This window comes from Vombatus ursinus, unplaced genomic scaffold (assembly GCF_900497805.2).
Source record: "Vombatus ursinus unplaced genomic scaffold, bare-nosed wombat genome assembly UNPS02014812.1, whole genome shotgun sequence".
Lineage (NCBI taxonomy): Eukaryota > Metazoa > Chordata > Mammalia > Diprotodontia > Vombatidae > Vombatus > Vombatus ursinus.
Genome location: NW_020954590.1, coordinates 12,858,393 through 12,883,802, shown reverse-complemented (window position 1 = coordinate 12,883,802; position 25,410 = coordinate 12,858,393). Strand labels below are relative to the sequence as shown.

General features: G+C 40.0%; 1 protein-coding gene across 1 annotated transcript in view; it reads right to left on the bottom strand.

The window, feature by feature from the left end:
* The window catches only part of LOC114053840 (serine/threonine-protein kinase Sgk3), a 159,326-nt gene extending 135,160 nt beyond the window's left edge, over window positions 1-24,166 (bottom strand). The window contains exon 1 of the mRNA XM_027876964.1: window positions 24,095-24,166. The gene's annotated coding sequence lies outside the window, so the exon portion shown is untranslated. The remainder of the gene's footprint in view (window positions 1-24,094) is intronic.
* Window positions 24,167-25,410: the final 1,244 nt, after the last annotated feature.

Here is a 25,410-nt window from a genome sequence, read left to right as displayed (position 1 = left end):
TCTTTTTTTGTAAAGCCTTCATAATGTGACCAGATGGTCAGGATAAGTATTTCAAGAGAATGCCAATCACGTCAGTCAACAATCTACTAAAGTGGGCTGCTGGTAAATGAATAACTGAACCTGGAAGAAGGTAGATATACATTCCTTTTCATGGAATTCCAGTTGTGGAAGAGACATCTGAGGTCTCCTAGTCCATTCCTTTCCTGACCAAGGATCCCTTCTATGGCGTACCCAATAAGCAATCACCCAGCCTCTGCTTAAACACTTTCGGGGAAGGGGAATCTATTAACCTCCCAAGGCAGCTGATCATACTTTTAGATTTTAGGAAGCTTGTCCTTACATCAAGCCTAAATCTTCCACTCTTCAACTTCTATCCATTTCTCCTAACTTGGCCACCAAGCTGGAAAAGTCTCTTCCAAAGTCAGACCTTAAACTATTTGCAAACGGCTATCATCTCCCTTCCCCCAACCTCATCCTCAAAGGCTTTTTCTTCTCTGGATCTCCCTAATTCCTTCAACTGATCTTCATATGAAATGTCTGTAGTCCACAAGGACCATCCTGGTGGTCCTCTTCTGCACAAGCTTGGGTCTTCTCTATGACTCCACTTCGCTACCTACAAACAAAAGATTTTCTGTATTTCCCTTTACTTAAAATTAAGATTAAAAAAAAAGCGTGGTTAAAAAAAAAGATGTCATTTGAAATTTAAGACTAGTAAATCAATGGGAAATGATAAGATTTTGATAATGAGAAAGCATAGGCGAAGCAATCAAAGACCTCACAGTATAGAGGTTTTTTCCATTGAGGATTTGGGGAATCTGTCATTTTTGAGACGTGTACAGGCTTGAATATTACTTCTACTTACACAAGAAACCATAGTGACTCATAGACATCATCTGTTACCTAAAGTGGAGTTTCGCCACATATTTTCCACTTTTCCCTCCTTCTAAAACTGAAATTTAATAAGACCTACACAGAACTATGCTATAAGGACATTAATAGTGTGGTTCAAAATGATGGGAGGGAAGAGGAAATTTAGACTTCCCTCTTAATCTCAGAAAACTTTAAGTAAATGTTACCTAACAGAGAAGGGAAGGAAATAAGCACTTATTAAGTCCCTACTATGTTCCAGGAGAATGGCTCATTGTTGGTCTTCTAGAATTGTGATTGATCAGGGTTCTTAAGTCTTTCAAAGTTGTTTGTTTTTCCAATGTTGTTATTGAATAAATAGTTCTTCTAGTTCTGCTCACTTAACTCTGCATCACCTTCCTTGATTTTTAGCCAGCAAAGTGGCACAGTGTTGGCCTGGAGTCAGGAAGACCTGAGTTTAAATCCAGTCTCAGACACTTACTAGCTATGCGACCTTGGGCAAGTCACTTAATTTCAGTTTACCTGAGTTTCCTCTACTGGAAAATAAAAGGGCTTTAAAGATATTATCTCATCTGATCCTCACAACAACCCTGGGAAACAGCTACTATTATAATCTTCATTTTACAGTTGAGGAAACTGAGGCAGCAGAGATTAAATGATTTGCCTAGGGTCACATATCTAGTATCTGTTTGAGGTTAAGTTTGAACTCAAGTCTTCCTGGACTCAAGTCCGGGCTCAGTGCTCTATATACTATGCCACCTAGTTAAGATGTGATTGGCCAATTATCACTCAATTAAACAGTTTATCCATTCATTTGACATTCAGATCTCCCACCAGAATGTTAGTGATCTTACAACATACAAAACACGTAAGTGAATATAATAATACTTTTCACATAGTGGATACTTAATAAATACTTGAGTTAAACTGAAACTACAATGCATAATTTAAAATTTATATCAACTTTCAACTCACAATCAGTAGGATGCAGATATGAAAGCCAATATTTCAAAAATCAACTCATATTTCTATAACAGCTTGGCATCCTCTAGATCATATTTCACATCTACTTTTCACACTGATTCCAGTAAGGAAAAACCTCAGAAAGCTTTGGAGCTTTTGTGCGTTAAATTAGAAGTACTTCTTACCCCAGATTGAATCTCCGGTGAAAAGCTTATTTGGGGCTCTAAATGTAGGCACAACTGCATTACTGTTCTCTAATTAATGTAGAATAATTCTTGGATTCATGGCATTGCCAGGCTAAACTACACTCAAAAGAAACCCTTTGTTTCCAAATAAATCAATGCTTGGCTTTAGATAATTCTATAAAGAATCCTATTCATGAAGCCTATTTGAAATGATAAAATTTTTAAAAAAGCCACATCCCTGTTGAAAGGATAATCTTTATTTAAAAGACTTTTTTCCCTATTTGTTTCATAATATTAGAGAATTTTAGAGTTCATGATATCTGCCACAACCCTTTTATTTTTCATATGAGGAAACTGAAGCCCAAGAAGATAAGTGACTTACTCAAGGTAACTCTGAAATACTCAAATGGATCTTTGATTTCATCCCTTTGGGACTTCATGCCTATGATTCAGGTCACAATCTACTGATTCCTGCCTATCATGTGTAATTCTTGTCCATGTCCTCTCATAAGAGCACCACAGAGAATCACATCCTAGAAACTTTCCTTTCTTTTTTTTGTTACTTTTTTTTTCAATTAACAAACTTTTTTTTCTTCCTTTGTTACCTCTGTCTGCCCAATTGGGAAAAAAATTAACAAATAAACAGCTAAATCTTTGGAACAAATATGGACAGCCAAGTAAAACAAATTCCCATACTGGCTACCTCCAAAAAAATGTATTTGCCCATTTATTAAGCCCCTACTATGTACCAAGAACTGTTCTAAGTGCTTTACAAATACTATCACATTTGATCCTCAAAACAACCCCAGGAAGTAGCTACTATTATGATCTTCATTTTATATTTTAAATCAATCACCCCTCTGTCAGGAGATGGGGAGCATGGTTCATCGCTGGTCTTCTAGAATTGTGATTGACTAGAGTTCTTAAGTCTTTCAAAGTTGTTTGTCTTTCCAACGTTGTTCTGCTCACTTAACTCTGCATCACTTTCCTTGATTTTTAGGCAGTTAAGTGGCACAGTTTTGGGCCTAGAGTCAGGAAATTCAAATCCAGTCTCAGACACCTACTAGCTATGCGACCTTGGGTAAGTCACTTAATTTCAGTTTACCTGAGTTTCCTTTACTGGAAAATAAGTATAGTAATAGCACCTACATCTTAGGGTTGTTGTGAGGTTCAAATGAGATACTGTAAAGTGTTTAACACAGTGGTTGGCACATTAGTAACTGCTTAATAAATGCTTGTTTCTTCTCCTTTCTCTTGGCCTTTCAAAGATATCACTGGAAGACTATGGGTATCCTACTCTATTCTCCTTCATCCTTTCTACATGACTAGTGCATCTTCTGTTTCTCCTATTATGAAATATTTTGATGACATCTTTTACTCCTGTTCTTTGAAGTTCCTCATTAATTATATTTTGCAGCCTGCTCACACCACCACCTGCCTTGACATTGCCCTTTGGGTGATAATCATTTTTAATTCTTCAGAGACAATTATATTTCATGTTTTCCTGATTTGTGGCAACAGCAATTAGAATGCTGGCATTAAATGGAAGGGCTTTTGCTTTTATGGGAAACTTGTAAAGTGGGGAACTTTGCCCTCTCCCAAAGGTGATCCCACCCACTCTGCTTTTCTTGCTCATTCTGGACTCTACTTTTTGTATTCCATTTGTCCTATCTGTCCCAAATATACATTCTGATGGACACATTCTATAGGCTGTCCATGCTGTATGGTAACACAAGTAAAGAGGGAAAGTTTGGACTGAATCTGACCTCAATCCAGTACTCTTCGGTATTTACATTAAACACGGGGAAACCACAGCTTATGTGAAAACGAAAAGTTAACACACAGAGTTGAAACACTTTGAGATCACCTAGTCCCACCCCTGGTCCAGTGTTCTAATCCTCTCTACAACATCCCTCACAAAAAGGACCATTCAACATTTGCTTGAACACTTCTGATAATGAGAAACTCACTACTTCAAACTGGTGACAACTTAGATCTTACTTTGTATCCATCAGAAATCTAACAAGCAGGCTTTCTACGCCTTCATCAAAATCTTTTATCACAAATGAATCAATTATGATTTAGCAATCAGCGTTTATAAAGCACTTACCATGTACCAGGCACAGTGCTGAGTGCTGAAGACATAGATAAAAAAGAGTAAGACCTGCCCTCAAGGAACTTACATTCTAATGGGAGGAGAACAAATATATACAGGAGTGGTGGCCAGGGAAAAAAGAGTTTTAATCTAGGGAGTCACAAAGATGGGCAGTGGAACATTAGAGTAGTCACACTGACATGACCTTTCTACTGGTATGATAGGGTTTATTTGAATATGGTTCTCTTAGCAAGAGATGGAAAGAGAAGAGTGACCTGGGATGATGTGAGGGAGCAAAGCAAAAAAAAAAAAAAATAGCCTGGTGAAGATGTGGAATTATGGGAGTGAAGTGCCCAGTCAATGGCCTATTGTTGTTCATTTGTTTCAGTTGTGCCCTACTCTTTGTGACCCCATTTGGGGTTTTCTTGGCAAAGATACTGGAGTGGTTTGCTATTTCCTTCTCCAGCTCATTTTTCAGATGAGGAAACTGAGGCAAACAGGGTTAAGTGACTTGCCCAGGGTCACACAGCTAGGAGGTATCTGAGGTCAAATTTGAACTCAGGTCTTCCTGACTCCCGGCCTGGCACTCTATCTATAATACCACTTAGCTGCCCAATTAATGGAGTTCCTCCTGAGTATGGCCCCTACAGCTCCAGTTGATAATGATCGAAAAATTCGAATGCAGAAGGCATTAGAAAGTCACATGACAGTACTGTTCCACACTGAAAATGTTTCAAGATAAAAATACTCAAATGACAATAAGACATTAGCTAATTCTCTGGTGATATTATATAACTCACATGATGCTGCCACAGCACAGATAGCAATCAACGATTTAGCAATTTGGTTATTTTTTTTTTAACCACTCTCATTATCTTAACACACAACTTTATATTCAAGATACTTCTTTACATATTTTGAATTTCCTGATCATTTGAACTTACCGGGTTCTTTCCAGAAATTTTTGTCCCGTCATGTCTGTACCTAGTCTTGTCATTAATTCATGTTGCACTTAAGTGGTTTACAAAGCCCTTTGCTCATATAACAAACCTTTTGGCACTGCATGGTCTGGATACAGGGCCCAAGCTGACAAAGACACTTAGGGCTGTATTTCTTCCCAGATCAGGAAAAGAGTAAATGGTTTCCATGGGAGTGGCAATTTTAAGTCTCCCTGGAAAGGGACAGGAGGGAAGAATGTTGTAGAGACAAAGTTGGAAAGAGAACAGCAGCAGTAGCAGATGGAGAATACTTCTCAGGAGATTGACTCTCAGACTTGTAGCTGTTAAAGTCTTTTCCTTTCCATCAGGGAGTGACTGAATTAGGCCTCCTTAGAGGAAGAGCTGGAACAATGATGAATCTACTCTGTTTTATTGGCTGCAGGCAAGGGTGGCACGGCTCTTTGCTAAGTTTCTTTGCTATTTTGAATTTTGCTTACTGGTTCTTAACTTTTTTTTTTTTTTCAAAATAATGGTTTACTAAATAAAGATAATTTAAATTGCATCCCAAGTTTATGTTTTAGCTATAAGGAGTGTGATAAAGATAGAGGTGGTAAACCCTAAGGAAAACTGATTACACCAAATTCAGCTGGCTGAGAGACCACCTTCCCAGTAAAAGATGTCATGGTAATCAAAAGACTGACTGAGGGCTTGGAGCATTTTGCGAATTTTATTTACAATCTCTATTTTTAAACTTTTTTAGCTTTGCAGAGAAGGGAAGGCACGTGGAACTAGGACCTTTGCCCTAGACCCAAACCCTCTAAAGCTAACTAATCTGATCTCTAAGAACACAGGTTACTTTGCAGCAGGGGAGGAAAGGAGGGTTATGGATTTTCTTTCTCAATTCCATCTATCCACTTCTACTAGCCCTCACCCCTCCCCTTTACAGGTGATAGAGAGAAGGTCACAGGCCCCCAAGGGGTGATGATAGGTGTGATCATTTAAGAACACTTCCCCAGAAGGAGGGTGAAAAATACTCATCTGAACTGCTCTCCACAGTGACCTCTGCTGGTCAGTATTCACAATAACCTTATGGAACAGTGCAATCCTATTTTATAGATGAGGAATGTAGTACCCTTAAAGGAGAAATAATGAACCTAAGGTCACACATGTAGCAAGTGTCAGAGCCAGGATTTGAACTCAGGTCTTTTGGGTTCAAATGACTACATATAACTCCTACATGAGAGATTACAGCATCAAATAAACTTAAGGCCCAAGGTGTCTTCTTATTTTCTTCTCATTAGTAGAGAAACGCTCATCCCACTATCTGTTAGGATGTATGTTACTGAGCCACCAGCTAACATTTGACAACAAATACCTAAATGTTATAAAGTTTGCTTGTTCTATCAGCTTTGTTCCTAATTTAGTCTTTTTAGATGATGTTTTCCTTGAGGTGGTGCAGTGGATAGAGCACCAGGCCTGGAGTCAAGGAAGACTCATCTTCCTGAATTCAAATCTGGCCTTGGACACTTACTAGCTGTGTGACCCTGGGAAAGTCATTCAACCCTGTTTGCCTCAGTTTCCTCATCTGGAAAATGAGCTGGAGAAGGAAATGGCAAACCACTCTTAGTATCTTTGTTAAGAAAACCTAAATAGGATCGCAAAAAATCGGACACAACTGAAACCACTCAACAACAATGAGAACATCCAAACAGTATCTGTTAAGACTAGAATGCTACAGTAACGACAACATGGTGCGATGACCAACTTTGTTAGACTTGACTCTTCTGAGCAACGCAAGGATCTAAGACACCTCCAAAAGGCTCATGATGGAAAACGCTATCCACATCCAGAGAAAGATTGAAGCATACTATTTTCTCTTTTTTTGTTGTTTTTTGTGTTTTCTTTCTCATGGTTTTACCCTTTGGTTCTGATTCTTCTTTACAACATGACTAATATGATCATACATGTATAGCCTATATTAGATTGCATGCCGTCTTGGGGAGGGGGAGTGGAGGAAGGGGGGAAATTTAGAACTCAAAATCTTATAAAAGGAATGTTGAAAACTAAAAATTAATTAATTAATTAATTAATTAAAAATAAAAGTTAAAAAAAGACTAGAGTGCCAGTCTTTGTTATTCTACAATTTGTTATTGTAGAAGAAACTGGGCATTCCATATGGGGGAGAGTTAAAGGAACAATAGTAGGACAGGACTCTCAAATTACGTATGTTCCAGGGTTATTGCCTCATACAGTGAACTGACACTTCATTATCGTTACCAGAATATCTAACACTTATATAATACCTACATGCAATTCGATCCTCATAACAATTGTGGAAGGTAGGTGCTATTATTACCTCCATTTTGCAGATGAGAAAACTGAGGCAAACAGGTTAAGTGCCTTGGCCAGAGTCACACAGCTAGTGTGACTTGAACTCAGTCTTCCTGACTTGTCAAGCCTGTGCTGTCTTCATTGTGCCACTTAGCTGTTCAATTCATCAATTTCAAATTCTGTTAAATCAATTTCTATTAAGCAAAAGATACCAACATAGGATACAAACTAGCAACCCTTCATTTTGAAGTCATAACAATCTATTTTTTAGATTCATTAAACTTTGTTGTACAAAATACGGATATAAAATCTTAGCCAGCCTCTTTTCAAACCCATATATTACTACTCACCCACAGGCAGACAGATTGTTGGTACTTTCGCAGTTTCAAAATGGCTTAATATCTTTAACAAAGTAGCTTTGATATTGGTCAACTTTTCCCCTAGGCCCCACACAAGATAACATACTTCACAAGTTAAATAATAAACTACAGTAGGAGGCCATAAAGAGAAAATGTGTCTGAAACATGCTGAAACAGGGCCAACAGACCTAAAAATAAATTTTTTTTAGAAATCCTCATTTCCTAAATTGCCTTTATGTAATCAAAATATCTACTTAAGTCAATTATTTGTATAAAGACTAAGAAATTACTCTTTAAACATAATAAAGCTAACAGAAGAGTAAATTATAAACTTATTGATTTAAGACATTAGGAGCCTGAGGAGGGGAAAAACAACTATTCACAAAAAATAACTTAGCATTAGCAGGGTTTTGCAAGCAGTGAAAAGAAAGCTTTAATTAGGCATCAAGTGACCTGGGTTTAGATCCTGGCAATATCACTTACTCGCTGTGAAGACCTTGGGCAAGTTATTTAAGCTTCAGTTTTATCATCATCATCATCATTATCATCATCATCATTATCATCACTGACACCACACTTGCAGAATTACAAAATGTTTACATACAGCATGTCCCAAAAGTCTAAATGCAGTCTTAAGCTTTAGTAAGAACTGGATATGCAAGCTGAACCCATCTGTCCAGCATCCAAGTTTAGTGCCTTTCCCACTACATCAGACTGTCAGTCAGTCAATCAATAAGCATTTTTTAAGTACCTACTATGTGCCAGGCACGGTGCTAAGCACTGGGGATAGGAAGCCAGGCAAAAAGTCACTACCCTCTAGGAGTTCACAATCTAATTTTGTGGAGGAGGCACACAAGGTCTAGTGCTTAATAATACTTTACAGCTTTCAAAGTGTTTTTGATCTTCACAGAAACCCTGTGAGGTTGCTCCAGGTAATTCAGCTGACCTAGTGGCAGACTTGAAATTACCACCTGCTTCTCCCCCACCCCAGCCCCCCTATACCCCCACGGCCACCCAGTTCCTATGCATTTTATACTGAAATGAAAGCTGCACAGTAGGAATAACTTTTGTTTCCCTAAACATGTTCCTGGCTCATCTAAACCTTTAAGGACCTGACTAAGGGATTTGTTGGTGAGAGTTTGGATAGGTGGCAGGGAGGGGGAGGTGCAGGGAGGTTCTCCAGAATTCGTTTCTCTTGTTTTTCTTTGCTTTTGCAATCTTCTAATTCTAAAAGGAGTCTCTAAGAATTCACAAAAGAGCAGCCCGGGTGGTGCATATGGGAGAGGGAAGAAAGGCATTCCTAGTCTTGATAAAAGAGGTTAGTAAAAGCCTCAGGGTGTTATTGTTTTGCTTTAAATAAATAATATCTGTTTGCTTCCTTAAGTCCCTATCCAAGGTAAGCTTTGGAGCCTACCATAGAAAGAAACTAATGAATAAGCAAAAGCTGTGAGAAGGTAAATGCAGGTGTTGATTACGGATGTTGACTTGGAGGTAGTGATCAGTCCTGGAGTATCAAAAGCCAGAGACTACCTGGGTATTGTTATTACCAAGTAGAGTCATTCTACCAAATTTGATGAAGTTTATAAATTTTTACAAACACATTTTCTCTTCCATCATGCAAATAAAGTAATCAAAATATTAAATGCTACACACTCCAGGAGTGACTGGTCAAAACCTCCCCCCATGGATATCTTAATAACAAATACACTTTTGACACTAGAATATAGTCTATATAAAAATGTAATTGAGATTATAGTTTGGAATTGAGAAAAGAACATGAGATTTCCTTTAAAACATGAAGATCACACATTCCTAAGATAATTCCACTCTGGTGCAATCAAATTATAGGAAAACAAGTCACCAGTTACACCCAGTATGCTGTGTTTTTCTAATTACCCCAAGCTACTTATATGTCTCCCTGATCAGCCTCCAGTTTAGACACTGAACCCTGACAGTTAACAAAGGCATTCTCCTGAATACTAACAACACAGCAAAAATTTCACATATTCAAACCACTGATTATTTGACAAAAGTACCATTCTTTACTCTTTTTTTTTAAGGCAATTGGGGTTAAGTGACTTGCCCAGGGTCACACAGCTAGTAAGTGTCAGGTGTTTGGTCTGAGGCCAGATTTGAACTCAGGTCCTCCTGACTTCAGGGCCAGTGCTCTATCCACTATAGATAGCTGCCCCCATTCCTTACATTTTTAAGAAGAAAATAAAATACTGAACAAAGAAAATGAAGAATTGAGACTGAAATATAATCAAACTATACATGAATCATCCTTAACTAATGAATTTTGGTTTTTGTAAACTAAATAAAGAGCAGTTATTTTTAAGGCTCACATCATAAAAGATAATTCCTTATCTAAAACCAAAAATAAGCATCGTATGCAATGGGAGATACACTAGAATCTTTCCAAATAATCAATTAATAAACATTTATTAAGCACCTACTAGGTGCTAGGCACTGTGGTAAGCATCAGAGATACAAATAAGAAAAAGAAACAGTCCCTGCCCTCAAGGAGTTTACAATCTAACGGGGAGATAACATGCAAAAAATACATATAAAGTAAGCTACTACAAGATGAATAGGAAATAATTTACAGAGGGAAGGCACTAGAATTAAGAGGGATTGGGGGTGACTTTCTGAATTGTGGACAATCCAGGAGGCCAGTATCTTGTGTGGTAATAAGAAGAATGAAAAAGTAGGAGGGGGCTAGGTTATAAGGGCTTTGAATGCCAAACAGAGCAATTTGAATTTGATCTTTGGAGGCAACATGGAGGCATTGGAGTTTATTGACTGAGAGATGTTCAGGTGGATCAGGCCTGAATTTTAGGAAGATCACTTTAGTGGCTGACTGAAGGATAGATTGGAGGCAGGCAGACCCATCAACAATCTATTTCAATAATCCAGGTGTGAGGAGATGAGGGCCTGTGGTGGAGTGGTAAGAGTATCAGTGGAGAAAAGGGGGTGTATTGGAAAGATGTTGCAAAGGTGAAACAGACAGGCCTTGGCATCAGATTAGACATGGAGGTGAGAGATACTGAGGAGTCCAGAATGCCTCCTGGGTTGAAAACCTAAGGTACTAGAGGATGGTGTTGCCCTCTATAGTAATAAAGGAGGGGACTGGTTTAAGGGGAAAGATAATGAGTTTGATTTTGGACCTGTTGAGTTTAAGATGTCTACAGGATATCCAATTCAAGAGTGAAGCAAGGACGCCCATTCTCCCTACTATTATTTCAGATAGTTCTGGAAATGCTAGCAACAGCAATAAGATGAGAAACCACATACCAAAAATTAAAAGTGAATGTAACAAAATTATAAAGATAAACCATGACTTAAATGAACAGATATGAGAAGACAGCTCCAACCTACCCCTTTGTGGAGGTGAGAGGTCCACAAGTGCTGCACATTGCACATGTTTTTGGACTTTTTCAATGTATTGATTAGTTCTGCTGATTTTTTTCTCTTTAAAAAAGCACTATTTGCCATATGGGATGGTTCTGTGGGAAGAGCAGGGAAAAGGATACTAGGGATAACTATGACAATGTAAGAAACAGAAAACATCAATAAAATGTATTTTTTAAAAGATACTTCCTGAGTTTTAAAAAAGAAGAAAACATTGGAGATTCTGAAGAATATTTCCAAATGTTTTCAAGAGCTTTAGAGTAGGCTAGTACCAGACATATTATGTCCACTGGAATGAGTCCTTCGATGATATGTATTGTTTTCAGGTTTGTCAGTAACTCCAGCAGTAACAGAGTTATCCCATTCCCTCTAACCTTCTCCAGCTAATCTAACTTCTCTCGCTAATCTTTAATCTCTCCCAATGTAGTTGGTTTTTGTTGTTGTTAAGTTGTTTTTCAGTTTTTCAGTTGTTGGACTCTCCATGACCCCATTTGAGGTTTTCTTGACAAAGATACTGGAGTGGTTTGCCATTTCCTTCTCCAGCTCATTTTCCAAATGAGGAAACTGAGGCAAATGGAGTTAAGTGACCTGCCCAGAGTCACACAGCTAGTAAATGTCTGAGGCAGGAAGATTCAGGTCTTCCTGATTCCGGGCCTGGCACTTTATCTACAGTACCACCTAGCACCCTTACATACTTGTTCTTTGATGCTTAAAAACATGCCCATGTCTCCCCTATCCTTTAGAAAAAATCTAAGTTGACCATACCTTCAAGGTATCATCTTGTTATTTCTTCCTCAATTTCTTAGGTAAATGCCAAAAAAAATTATGGACATTTATTGTCTCCACTTGCTTTCCTCTCACTCACTTCTCAATCCTTTGCAATCTGGATTTCAACCTCATCATTCAACTGAAATTCTTCTCTCAAAGGTCACTAATGATCTTTTATGTGTCAGATCTAAGAGCCTTTTCCAATTCCTGATCCTTCTTGACCTCTCTGCAGCATTTAAGGCTGTTGATCACCTGAGTCTCCTGGACAATCTCTCTTCTCTGGGTTTTGGTGACACTGTTGTTTCTTGTCATACTAGTCCATCTTAGTCTTATTTGCTGGATCATTATCCATATCATGTCCTTTAATAAGTAGAGTACCCCAAGGTTCTGTCCTGAGTGCTTTGTCTTCTCTCTCAGCTATTTCATTACCTCCCATAATTGTAATGATCATCGCTAGGCTAGTGAATACCAAATCTATATATCAACACATCTCTCTCCTGAACTCCAATCCTGCATCTCAAACTGCCTGCTGGTCATCTGATAGCGAAAATACCACAGAAATCTCAAACTCGCTATATCTAAAAACAGAAGTCAGTCAAAATTAGTTCAGGGAGGACTAGCACCTCTGATACGAGGGCTTGCTGAGCCCTTTCCAGGGCTGCTCATCCACCTTTGGTGTCCACCTGTCACTCAACTTTCACCTGTGGCTTCGAGAAGATGTAGCATGCCTAGTGACCACACCCCTGTAAAACCATCTTGGCAGATGGGCTAAACCAGGTTGAGGGTAACCTACAGGCCTCAAACTCATTGGTGAGTTACAGGTATGTCTACCTTAAGCATGTGAAGACTTTCCCTGGCAGAATGGGCAGATGAGAACAATTTGTTCCAATGGCCATGAAAGTAGCTGAAGCAGGTACTTGGGTGCTCAGAGCATGGTTGGGCATCAAAGATGCCAAGGTCATCCATTGCATCCAAAGCCTGACTTGTTTTGCCACTGGAATTCGATGACACTGAAAGAGTGAGGCTGACCACTTTGTGCAACTCTGCCTTACTAAAACTCAATTCATGAGCAAGTCAAGACATCACCCTATGATGTCATTGGCTCTTTTCAAAAAAGCAAAGGATGCTCAGCAACAAGAAGTGCCTATTATGCTTTAAGCACATTGCACTCAGCACTGGGGATACCAAGAAAAGCAAAAAACAGTCCCTGTTCTCCAAGAACTCCCAGTTTAATGGGGGAGACAAAATGTAAACAACTACATACAAACAAGATACATACAGGATAAATTGGGGATAATCTTAGAGGGAAGGCATTAAGATTAAAGAGGACAGGGAAAGGCTTCTTGCAGAAAGTGGGACTTTAGCTAAGACTTAAAGGAAGCCAGAGAAATTAGGAGACGGAGATGAGGAGGAGGAGAATTCCAAGCCCTGGAGACTGCCAGTGAAGATGCTCAGTCAGAAGATGGATTGTCATGTTCAAGGAACAGCAAGGAGGCTGGCACCATTGGCTCATAGAGTACTTGAAGAGAATAAGGCGTAAGAAGATTGGGAAGGTAGGTTATGAAGGGTTTTGGATGCCAGAAGATTTCATATTTGATTCTGGAGGTGATAGGGAACTACTGGAGTTTATTGAGTAGAGAAATGATAGGGTCAAACCTGCATTTTAGGAAGTTCAATTTGAAGGCTAAATGGAGGATGAATTGGAGTGGGGAGACTTGATGCAGGCAAACCCACCAGTACATTGCAGTAATTCAGGCATGATGTGATAAGGGCCTCCACCATCATGGTGGCAAGGCCAGAGGAGAGATACAGGACAATAGCTAGTGGGAAAGGGCAAAAAAACAAACCCCAGAACTCATTATCTTTCCCCCTAAACCCACTTTCTGTTGATGGTGCTGCCATTCCCTTTTAGTCATTCAGGTCTGCAACCTTAGAATCACCCTCAACTCTCACTTACTCCATATATCTAAGCCTATTGTTTCTACCTCCACAATATCTCTTTCATTCCTTCCCTTCTGTCCATTCACAAGGCCACTACCCTACTCAGAATCTCAGCACCTCTTGCCTAGGCTATTGAAACAGCCTCCTAATTGGTCTGGCCTGCCTCAAGTCTCTCCCAGTCCTAATCCTTCCTCCAAAAAACCGTCAAAATTATTTTCCTAAAGCACAAGTGTGACCACATCACTACCTTCCTCAATAAACTACAATGGCTCACTATTACATCTAAGATCAAATACAAACTCCTTTATTATTTTTTTTTGGAGAAGCAAAGGGGGTTAAGTGACTTGCCCAGGGTCACACAGGTGGTATCTGAGGCCAGATTTGAACTTAGATCCTCCTGATTCCAGGGCCAATGCTCTCTCCACCGTGCTACCTAGCTGCCCCTCTTTATTTGGCATTTAAAGACTTACAACCTGGCCCCTATCCACCTTTCCAGTCTTATTATTTATCCATTACTCTGCTTCATGGACAATATTGTTTAGACAAACTGGCCTTCTTTCCATATATTCTTTACATATTACCTCTATCCCTGTCTTTGCACTGGCCTGGAATGCACTCCCTCTTCCCTTCCACTTTCTAGAGTTCCTTGTTTATTTCCAGGCTCAGCTCAAGCACCATCTTCTACTATATGAAACCTTTCTTGATTCCTTCCCCCCTCAACTGCTAGTGCTTTCCTACCCAAACTACTTTGTGCCTCTTTTGTATACTCCTTTATGTGTACACATGTATCTCTCAGGTTGATTTCACTTTGGGGTTTTTTTATCCTTTTTATATCATTTTTTTATCCTTTTATATCTAGCACAGTACATAGCACACAGGAGGCACTTAATAAGTGCTTTCTGATTGATAGATTGCTTCAAAACTTAAGCCTTTACTTTTCATCAGTACCAGTCTATGATTAGATTTACTATGCTTATCAACTTATCAATAGGATTTGTGTGTGTGTGTGTGTGTGTGTGTGTAAATATTAATGAAAGTTAAAGAGACAAAATGTAAGGGAAAAGGGAGAGAGAGATCCCTGAGTTAACTGGGCAAGAATAAGAAGAGGAAGGGGGTAAAAGAGGACTTCTGGGTATGTCAGAGAAGTTAATTGCCTGAGACGGAATTGACTAAGCCAGGAGTTGTGAAAGAGGAAAAACAGGGGGTTGGGAGTGGTGCAATGACATGGTATATACACAGTCTTTCTCAGAGAAAAGAAAATCGGTGTGGAACAGTTGGGGGGGGGAAGTATTGGCTGTGGAGTCAGTGCGTTCAAATCTCACTTCTACCATTTATTACGTGTGAGACCTTGGGGCAAGTCTCATAGGACCTCAGTTTCCTCATACATAAAATGAGATGGTTTCTGAGGCTTCTTTCAGCCCTAGATTTATGATTCTTAGAAAACACTGTGTCAAGAGAGGCCTAACAGATAGTGAGTCTACTTCAGAGACAGGAAGACCTAGATTTAGGTCCTGTCTCTGACAAATGTGATCCTCTGATCCTAGGCAAGAAACTTAACCCCTTAATGCTTCAGGCTACTCTCTAAGATGAAAGGGTATAGATCTCCAAGGATAGAACAGTTTTCTTACATCAATGAAATCACAGATCTGGTCCAGAAAGAAAAAAAGAAAACGAAAACTGAGTTAGGAACTCTTGAGTTAGTTTGGTTACTGTCTGGTAAATTAATGGAAGTCAAGGAAAGTGACCCCAAATGTGGTGAAGAAAGGTATGTAATGGCTATTTTTAGGTATGGGATATTTGTAAATTGGATGCTTCGCATTGGAGAACTGCTTATACTAGATTATTAAGACCAGAGATACTTGTACCTCTCATTTGATAGCAGCTACTTTAAACCAATCTCAAACCATTGACCGTATCCAGTCACCACCCTGGCCATCTTCCTATCTGGAGGATTTTTGGAAAAGGCATGTCAACTTATCATCCCTGTGATTCCCCAGACCAAAAAACCTTCCCAGAGCCGTTTCCTTTTATGTGTTGTTTCCTCCTTTGAGAATGTAAGCTCCTCAAAGGCAGGGACTGTTTCATTGCTTTTTTTTTCTATTTGTATTCCTAGTGCTCAGCACAATACTTGGCACTTAGTAAGCACTCTTCCTGATACATTCCAGCCCCCTAGGCCTCTGCTAGCACCATCATCTCCACCCCCTCCTCACTGAGTCCTTCAGTTCTGATTGATCAGCTTTTGCTTTATCTTGTGGAGTCGGGAGCATTTCTCCACGCCACTTTTCTATCTACTCTGCACTAGGCTGCACTGGATGTGTAACCCTGCCCCTTTTCCATTCCTCATTATGAGCTGTTACTCTGCACTAAAATATAAGCCTCTTGAGGGCTAGTGCTGTCTGGCTGGCTTTTATTTTGTATTCTCAGCATGGCCTGGCACACCGTACGTAATTAATAAATACTTTATTACCAGTCTCATAAGTACATTTTCATTCATTCAAAATTATTTCAATTTGAATGCACTTCATAAAATATACATATTTGTAACATCATAGTATAATGATGTGAATGAAAATAATGAGTGAAAGAAAAGAATAAGGAGAAAGAAAGGAGATGATGGGTTTGAAATCTTCTTCTGATACTGACTAGCTGGGTGACCGTTGAAAAGTTGCTTAATCTCTCTGAGTCTCAGCTTCCTTATCTATAAAATGAGGGTATGGAGGTTGTTTCTTCTGAGGTTTCTAAAAGGTTTTTTCCCTAGGGAATGTCCCAGAAGCAAAGAAAGCCAAATTATGCCAGGAGTTCTCCAATTACCTCACAAGGTTGCTGCAAGGTTCAAGTAAGCTAATATATATGTATATATGTGTATATATATAAAGAGCTTTGTAAATGCTACATACAACTCATTATTACTATCATCATCATCATTATTATTATTATTATTATACAAAGATTCATTGACCTACTATTTGTAGAGCATACACTTTAAGGAGATAGTATTTTTTTTAGTGACAGTGATAGATTTTTAAGGGTCCATCCACTCTGTATCATCCAATTCTCTTCATGACCATTGACATGTATTTACTAAACAGTTTGCTAGGAAGTTAGGGTACAGTCTATGGCCACGGAACAGAGAAAAACCAATTGATCAAGCTAATGGAACAACTGAAATTGATCTCATTAGCACATGCTCTTAGTCTTCGTTTATATATAAAGACTTTAATATCAAAACCCTCCATACGATAGCAATTGTACTACTAGTATATATGGATTGAGAAAAATACATGACAAAGAGCTCCTATGAATACTCTAATATTTAAATGAATTTATATTTTGCTCATCACAACGGCATCTATATACACTTGAAAAATATGTGAGGTCTGTGGTTCATTTAGTTGATATAGATTTTCAAATATCTCACAATAACTGCAGCACCCTCTATAAGTCCTCAACGCACAGATTTAGGACCACTGCTCTAAAGAACAGAGCTAGTCAGTGTTGGAGAAATTCAAAGTCATTTGAGCGTAGGGTGAGACCTTAACAAAACTAGGTGATGCTCTTGGCTCTCTGTTTGACTGATGAGCTGTGTGACTCGGAACAAGCCACTTTAACCTCTATACATCTGTTTCCTCATTCATTCAACAATCAATTATAAAGCACATAATTGGAAGATTGGCTAGGTGGGCCTTTTATAGGACAGAATCTCAATATTGGAAGAGATGTAAGTAACCTTTTAGTTCAAATTGTCTCAAACAGAGAATCTCCTCTATAGCATCCCCAATAAAAGGTCAATCAGCCTCTCCTTGACCTCAAGGAAAGGGGAGCCCTTTACCTTCCAAAGCACCCTATTCCTCTTTGGGACAGTTTTATTTACTATGAAGTTTTTCTTTATATAGAGCCAAAATCTGTCTCTGCAATTTCTAGCTATTTCTTGTAGTTCTGCTATCTGGGGCCAGTCAAAATAAGTTTAACTGTCTTCCCTGACAGCCTTTAAGTACTTAAAGACAGTTATGTCACTCACAAGTCTTCTCTTCTAAAGTCTAACCATTCCTATCTTCTGAATAATAATAATAATAATAATAGCATTTATATGGTGCTTTAAGATTTGCAAAATACTTATGTTAACTCATTTGATCATTAGGAACTTATTTTTGGCACAGACTTACAAGCCCTTCTGGGTTCCCTCCTCCAACTTGCATTGGCACTGGGTCCCTAGAGAAGCAGCTAGTACTACTTTCAGAGTTATAAAGATAACCCTGTGGATAGATATCCCCCTAACACTACTAGCTCAGGAGCCCCTACTGGCACAATTCCACTTACCAATCATTCAGTAGACTCAGTTCTTTAGTAAAGATATTTATTCAAGTGGAACAGCAAGAATAGTAGTTATAAAGAATTTTCCCCAAAATGAAGGGCTCACTTTCCCACAAATACAGAGTCCATGGAGGTAAGGGCTAAAATGCAGGGCCTTAATGTCCTTTCTTTCTCCAGACGGTCCTCCAATGGAGAAGCAGCTCAGCTGGGCTTGCTCCTTGTAGAGCACAGTGTTTCACTAGATCAGTCAGCTGCTAGGCTGGGTCAAGCAGATCTCTTAGCTGCTGTGCTGGTTCCCACTGGGTCTGGCTGCTTCTTAGCTAGATTGGGAAGGCTACTCTGCCACTGGTTTGGTTGCTTCAGGGATGGATTGGGCAGTCACTCAGCTGCTGGAGACTACTGTTGGGTTGTACCAGGCAGGCTACTCTTTTTCTGGGAAACTGCTACAAGCTGGGTCAAGCAGGCTGCTTTGCTGCTGGGTAGCTGCAGATGGACAGGTTGTTCTGCTTCATCTTTACATTTTATAGATGAGGAAACTGAGATTCAAAGAAGCTAAGTTATTTGCCCATAGTCAAAGAGGAAGCATTAGAGAGAGGGTTAGAATCCAGGTCTTATAACACCAAAATCCAGTGTTCTTTCTACCAATCCAGGCTTGAATGTCGATTTTTCCAATATGGATTCCTCAAAAATTTATACGTGCTTTCTTTAAAACAATCAAATTAACAAGAAAAGGAGGAGACACTCTACTTAACAATTCTCTATGTTACTAGACACAGCCTTTTCCCATTTTTTAACTGTTTACAAGCAATGTACTTTCCAACATGGATTAAATACAATACTTCCCTACTTGCACAGCATAGAGGAATTCTACCCAATCTAATACCATAGCAACATCCTAGATGTTTTTTACTTTTTCACTTGAGCTCAGACCTGTGGGTTGGAAAGGAAGCATTTTTGCATTCAACCCATCAGATAAAGGCTTTGACATATGACATCCAAATTTTCCTCCTCAAAAATGAAACCTAATAAAGTTACACAAGTATTTGCTATTTATTTTTTATCATGAAAGATGCATCATTGCCTATCCTTGGTATTTACCTTTATCCTAAAAGGAGTCAAAACTTAGCTCTTTTGAGCAATGCAATGATCTAAGACAATCCCAAAAGACTCATGATGGAAAATGCTATCCACATCCAGAGAAAGAACTATGGAATCTGAATGCCGATCAAAACATACTATTTTCTCTTTTGGGTTTTTTTTTGTGTGTGTTTTCTTTCTCATGGTTTTTCCCTTTTGTTCTGATTCTTTTTTTCATAATATGACTAATTTGGAAATATGTTTAATATGATCATACATGTATACCCTATATCAGATTGCATGCCATCTTGGGGAGAGGGAGTGAAGGGAGGAGGGAAATTTAGAACTCAAATTCTTATAAAAGTGAATGTTGAAAACTAAAAATAAATAAATAAATAAATGAAATAAAAAGAGTCAAAAGTATAAGAATATAGTACTCAACAATAAGTAATGGTCTGGTTGGGAAAAGTCAGGTGTGTGTGTGTGTGTATGCAGGGGGATAATTTCTGGCACAAACAGTATGTTATATAACTTTTCATGAATCAGCAGTTTCAACAGCAATATTCATGAATTTTTTTTAGACCCATGTAGATTGGATGGAACAAAGGTAAAATGTTTCCCGAAACAAAGCAAGTTTCAAAAGCATTTTATTCTACCCCCTCAAAGAAGAACTTTGACAAGGAGATGATTCATGTTCAGGCTTCATTAACACTTTTATGCCATATAATACATTTCATGGGAAATGCCTCCCAACTCTGATTCTCCCTCCTCTCCCTTTCCACACAATAACCATCCTACCAGTTAATTTTCCTGTCTAATCACAGGTTACCTGTCCAAATATCATACATTTGGGGATACAAAGGGTCACACTTAAATTATTCAGGTTATGGTTCTTTCTTTGTGTAAAACTATCCCCTGTACTAGGGAGACTGACTGGCACATTATAAGCACATGCTAATCACTTGTTTTTTTTTAAATTAAAAGTGCTTGTGGCAATTATATTTGTATGAACTTGATCAGTTAATACAAGTGCTTGGGTGAAGTCACTCTCACAAAACACCCATTGTGGATCTGCAGCTGTTAAAGTTGAATTGATCAGAAAGTCATAGAAGGCAGAGAGACAGGCAAGCTATGAATATACATACCAAAGGGATGTGTCAAACCAAAACATTCTTAGGACTAGGAGAAAGGGGTGGGTTTGAGGGGTAGGAATATCCCTTAAAAAGTTCTTACCAGTACTTTTTGGGTCAAATCCTATCACAAAAAACTCCAAAGTCCAAATTTTGTTGCAACAAATATCGTTTGAAAACACTGGTCTTCCAATTAAGCTTGTTTAAATCTTCTTCAGTGATTCTGCTTATAGTATTTTTAGTACTAGTATTTGCCCTGTATTGAAATGTCTTCCTCTGTTGTGCTGGCTTTTGGAACAAATTTGGAGAAGGAAGGTTGGCTTGGAGGAAGGGAAAGAAGAGGGATGGCTCTTAATTCCCTAACCAATGATGACAGTTACAGCAGACTATCTCTTCTCAAAATTTACAGCTTGTAAGCCATGGCAGAGTGTGACATAAGAGAGCTTAATACTTTACTTCTCTACAAATCAGGCTAAGGCCCTAAGCTGCACATTGGAAGAAGATCCTTTAATCTTGAAAAGGATTTTCTAAATGTGCATTAAAATTTTAATATGGAAAACTTGAACACAGAAACAGTAGGAATGACTTACCTACAGATTACATGGATACAAATATGTGCTATTTTACATATTTTTATTTCAGTGCTTCCCTCAACTCTATGCAGTAACTCCTTAAATAACTAATGCTTTGAATATGAATATGCTATTGAATATTTTGGCAAAATTAGCCCAGGTAGTGGTTGAGGTCATGAGACTGCCTTTTATCTTTCTCTGTTTTCCCTACACGTAGCACAGTGCCTGGCACGGTAGTAGATGCTTAATAAATACTTACTGAGTGACTATTTTCAGCATTAGGTCAATGGATGGAATACTTAGGGAGACAATGCTCAGGTATAGGCCAGGTAGGTGGTACAGGGTCCCCACCAAGGTTGCATTCCTGTAGCTCCTTACACCTGATCATTTGGGAAAGGGGGAAGGGAGTGCTGCCTGGGTTAATTCCCTGGTGAGGAGACTATCATCAGAGAAGCAGGAGTTTAGGGCTTCTTCCTAGGCCTTCTTTTCTCTTGGTATTAGAATAAAGCTCATTATGAGGATGGATCATTTCATTCTTTGTACTTGTATCCCCCACACCTAGCACAATGTCTGACACATAATAGATGCTTAACAAATACTAGCTGATTGATAGTTTAATTATCAACATACAGTTATATATAATTATCAATATATACTTTAATTATCAATAGTTTGATAATTGAGATATATAGTTTAATTATCAATAGATTAATATATCAATAGATATAGTTTACTTATTGATAGAATACTTAATTATTCAAGTTTAATTACAATTTTTATGGAAATGATTCACAGATATATATTCCAGTCTAGATTTCTCACCTAAGTTTCAATTCAGCATCATCATCAATTGCCTGTTAAACATTCTGAACTGGATGTCCAGGAGACATCTCAACCTCATCATGTCCAAAACTGAATCCGTTATCTTTTCCCCAAAATTCTCCTATTTCTGCTAAAGGCACCACTACTTTTAAAGTCCCCCAGGCTTATAACCTTGATATTATCCTTGACTCCTCACTTTTCCTCACCCCACAGTCCAATCAATTGACAAATTTTAGCCATTTCTATCTCCTCAACACCAAATTGACCCCTTTTCTCTACCCATACAGCTACTTCTTTAGTTCAAGCCCTCCTCACCTCTCTCGTAGGTTATTGTAACAGCCACATGACTTCCTGTCTCAAGGCTCTCCCCACTTCAATCCATCCTTTACACTGACGCCAAAGTGATTTTCCAATCTGATTGTCTCTTAGTGGTTCCCTATTGTCTCTAGGACAAAATATAAAACTCCTGTTTAACTACTTCCCACTACTGGGAATACTCTCCCTCTTCACTTTTACCTCCCAGAATTCTCTTTCTCAAGCACCCATTCTGTGAAAAGTCTTTTCTGATCTCAGCTGAATGTACTCAGTGTTCTCCCTCCCAAACTACACTGGGTTTGAATATTTTGTGTTTATTCTATGTACATCTATACACATGTTGTCTTCTGCATTAGAATATAAATTCCTAGCCAATGGGGATTATCTCATTCTTTATATTTGTATCCCTAGCAAAGTATCTGGCACAGAGTGGCTGATTAATAAATGCTTGTTGATTAATTGATTGGGAAAGAAAGGAAAAAGAATGGAAATATCCTGCTTAGGTCAACAATGTGGGAAGAAATTCACATCCTGAAGTATTCACACCCTAATACTTGTTCCTATACCCGCAAGATTATCTTAGAATGTAAACTCTTTGACTTTAGGGAGCATCTCCCTCTCGTATTGGTATCCTCAGTACTTTGCATAGTGCTCAGCACATAGAAGGTGATTAATAAATGACTGTTGATTGATTTCTTCTTCTGGTGATGAAGTTTCTGATAATGAAGGATGACATTAGAATGGAACTGCTTTGTGATCTATTCTATTAATGGAGCTTAAAAACATTGTTCAGATGTGTCAAAGTGAATTTAAATCAGGATTGAATACATAGAAAGGACTAAATACACAGCAGTTGAATATATTTAACATCTGCTTTACATATCTATGCATATGTATATATCTACACACCTATATGCATGCATATATAGGCATACATTTTTATAAAATATACATACATTTTGTGTATTATGTGTTTGTATACATATATATGAATGTCACCCTCCAATCACAAACTGTTGATGATAATTGTAGCAATTTAATTTCAGTTGCACTTTACAGTTTCCTCTTTAGGAATGAAATTACATTTCTAGTCTAGCACAGCTAACCAAAGAAACAGGAAAAGCACTAAGATCTTTCAAGAAGAATCATCCAGATGACAATATTCTGTTCTAGTTCATTCTCCTTCGGATTCACCATGGCCAAAATTGACAGAAACACAGCTTTCTCCTAAAGCACTCAGGTCTCTAACCAAAAATAAAACCAAGTATACAATCCGAAGTTACTCAAGAAGAGTTGTGCTATCACTGTTTAAACTCCCCCAAACTTGGTTAATACTGTACATTTCTTTGTGTATAAACAGAACTACTCCAATCTCCTTACTTCGAAGACTCTTTCCCTCATTCCCGGTTCTCCTGCAGGTGTCCAGCTGAATCCTTTCTCAGGAGATTCCTTGCCTCCATATCTACCCCCATATCCTTTCCCAACTCTCCATTCTCAATATTTACGCATTTCCAAAATTCCAACCCACATTAATAATCTCTAGCCATCAAGGCTTTTAGGAATCCCTAAACGGGGCTGAATCTGAAGCAACCTTCTTGGGCGGGAATCCACCAACTTAGGTGGGTTTCTCTAAAAGTTCCCCGTGTGGGAAATAACCTGCCAGAGGCTCTTGAAAAGTTATTGCTTTTTACGGCCTCAGGTACTGGCCAAATGGAGAGAAGCGGGGGTGGGGGGGGTAAGAAGGTAGAGCAACCGTGGACCCCCGAAAAGAGGAGGGGGAGGAGAGTACATAGCTGTCCCGGGAGTTAGAGGAATGGAAGTAGCCATCAGAGGCCCCGTTCAGCTTTCCCCACGCTCGGCTCTTTCCTGCTCCGAGGTCGGAGTGGGGCGGGGTTACACGGCGCTCTGGGCAGCCCAGGTCTGCCGCAGCAGGACCTCGGGCGTGTGCTGCGGGAGAGGTCCAGGGCTCTCGGGGAAAGCCGGGTAGGAAGCCCCGTGCAAGTACCTACCCAGGCTCCAGCTGCGCGTCTCTGTCCGCTCCCCGGCCGCGCAGCCCGCAGCGTGGAAGCCAGACAACTTTGTCTTCCTCTTTCCTGGCCGCGGCCGCCGGCTTCACAGTTTCCTCCCTGACGTGTCCCTCCCAGCGCCGGCTCCGCCTGCACAGACCGCGAGGCGCTGCTGCAGAGGGAGCGCCCGGCGGACAGACCCGTGGACCGACAGACAGATCGGCAGGCAGACAGCGAGGCTGACCGACGGACTGACAGGACAGGCAGGCAGGCAGGCAGGCAGGCAGATAGACAGGCAGTCAGAAAGACAGACGGGTCGGCAGGTAGGCAGGCAGGCAGACAGACAGACAGGCAGGCAGACCTACTGATAGAAGGACAGACAGGCAGGCAGGCAGACCCGGACCGCAGCAGCGCGTGGGAGGGGGAGGAAGAGAGACTGGGAAGAAGTGGGTGTGGGGTGTCACTTTAGCCACAGTCCCGCTCCAGGCCCCCTCTCCTTCCAGCAAGGGGCCGCACCCCGGGGCTGCCTCCAAGCCAGGGCCGAGGGGGCGGGCACGAGTGCTAAGTAAAGCGAGTGAGCTCCCTCTCCCCCCGTCCCCCTGCTCGGTTCCTATCCGTAGGAAGCCTGTTCCGAGGCTCCCCAAAGCTCGGCCCTGGACTGCACAGGGCAGCTGTCCTACTCACAGTCCTGGGCTCAGGGGCTCGGGACATGAGTTTGTCCTGTACCTGCAAGCGGTACAAGTCCATGAGGCCTTCAGGGGGTGGTCCAAGATCCTGGACAGCCGCCTCCCCTGCCTCCCTTCTTCCCTCTTCGTCCCAGGGCAGAGGCCAGAAGTAACCACCGTTCCTCCACCCCCAGCAGGCTCGCAGCCTTGAGTGGCCTGGGGTCATCTGAGGACGCTTAGAAAGCTGGAGGGTGAGGGTGCAGAGGCCCCTCTGCAGCCCCCGGAGGATTTGGGGGGAACTGCAGGGTGGGTGGCCTCCTCTCCTCCCTCCAGCCTCAGAGGCTAACTACTGCAGTTCGACAGGCGGGTGGTAAAGTCCGGCACCCTTATTGTATTACACTCGCTCCCAATATTCCCCCAAACACACACACACACACACACACACACACACACATGCACGCAGAAGGCCGAAGCACAATCTTTGGCAAATCCACATGAATTTTCTTTTCCCGCCCCTGCCCTCGTTGTGAACAAGGTTCCCACTCAGCAACTGAAGAGGACTAGACACCCATTATTTGTTCCGAAGGAGGGGCTAAGATAGAAGAACTGACAGAAATGCAAACTTGCTTTAAGGGGGATGTAAGCAAATGTTGC